Source organism: Chrysochloris asiatica, unplaced genomic scaffold, assembly GCF_000296735.1.
Source record: "Chrysochloris asiatica unplaced genomic scaffold, ChrAsi1.0 scaffold00086, whole genome shotgun sequence".
Lineage (NCBI taxonomy): Eukaryota > Metazoa > Chordata > Mammalia > Afrosoricida > Chrysochloridae > Chrysochloris > Chrysochloris asiatica.
In genome coordinates, this window is record NW_006408604.1 from 13,407,758 (window position 1) to 13,409,503 (window position 1,746).

The following is a 1,746-nucleotide window of genomic DNA, read 5'->3' on the forward strand; positions in this document are numbered from 1 at the left end:
ATCTTGATGAATAAGTGAAGACAACTGTGTGTGAGGCTCACAGCTCAGCCTAAAACATTTTTTAATAAGGGAATATGAATGCTTGTTGATAGATGGACAAAATGTATTGAAAAGTGAGAAAATTATGTTGAAAAATGATGTATTTGTCTTTTCTAAAAGTTGATCAAAATAAATTCTATGGCTAGAGTGCAGATACTTTTTGAATCCCTCTCATGTTAAATTTTAAGGAGCGTAAAGATTTCTTTTAAATTACTCAGGTTTCTCCTCATATTTTCTGGACTCATGAACTATTTCTAGTCATGTATCTTTCTGTGACCTTTTTCAAAGGTTAAGGAAAAGGGTTTTGAAATTTAGTGAGTGGTGATGCTAATATAGATTGTGATGCTGAATTGCTAGCTCTAAATTCAGAATTCTTCTGCTAATTCCATTCTTTCATCTGCTCTTAGTCTTCTAATTAAGGACTGACTGTAATGTGTTCCTAAATTACATTTTAGGGTAAACTGAGAAAGTAAAATCAGTGAAAGAAAAGCTGTCCACATTTGCATCTAAGAACACTAGATTTCAAAGTTTGGATATTCTTTTGAATATGGAAAGTTATAACATTTGGCTCTTATATGAGATAATAAAATATTTGCTAGAATGGAAATTGCTAGCTGAGTCATTTGTAAAAAAAAAATGTATTAATTTAATAAACACAGAGACAGTCCTACTGAGCGGTAGATTTTTAAAAGTGGAATGAATAATCACAATAGCAGTAAGAGAAGTACTGAAAGCTAAGTGTTAAACATCAATCAATCCCTTAATTCATGAAAATTATTATAAATTTACTTTTCTCTCCCTGAAGAGAAGTCAGATAGAGGAGGACATTCTCATTGAAACTAAGTGTTAAACATCAATCAATCCCTTAATTCATGAAAATTATTATAAATTTATTTTTCTCTCCCTGAAGAGAAGTCAGATAGAGGAGGACATTCTCATTGTGGTATTAACTGGAATTAATTACTATATTGATTGGAGAAAGAAAAGGAAATCCTAGTTTGATGCTATAGGTCAGTAGTTCAAACCCACCAGCCACTCTGCAAGAGAAAGATGAGGCTTCCCGCTCTCATAAAGATTTACAGCCTTGGAACCCCTAGAATGGGTTGCTATGAGCCGGAATCAACTTGAGAGCACACAACTACCACCAGCAAAGCTCCATCATTTTCTTATATGTAACCACTGTCCTATCCTTCAAGTGACTTATTTGTGCAGATTCTGGGTATCAACAAGTTATGATCAGCACTCCAAATACTCTTTTCTTTAGCTAGATTGGAAGACTATCCTAAAAAATGCAAAGGATTGTTTCAGACCTGTGGCAAAATTATAAATTGAAGCTTACATATGACATGTTTAGATATTTAAGTGCCATAAAGCTAACAAACTGTTAAATGAAATGTATGAAAGTCACATTTGTTAAATTATTATTGCTATGGGAATATTGTAAGTCTTGTCATTTAAATTATAATTTTTAAAAAACCATCTTTCTTAAAACAGTATCTTGATCCATACAGCATATTGTTGTTAAGTGCTGTCAAGTTGGTTCCAATCCAGAGTGACCCTGTATAGGGTTTTCAAGGAGCAGCTGGTGAGGTTGAACCACCAACCTTGCTGTTCAAATGACTTTGCAGTCTGACGCATTCTCTCTCTCTCTCTCTCTCTCTCTCTCTCTCTCTATAGTGGTTACGAATCGGGCTGCGAACCTTAAGG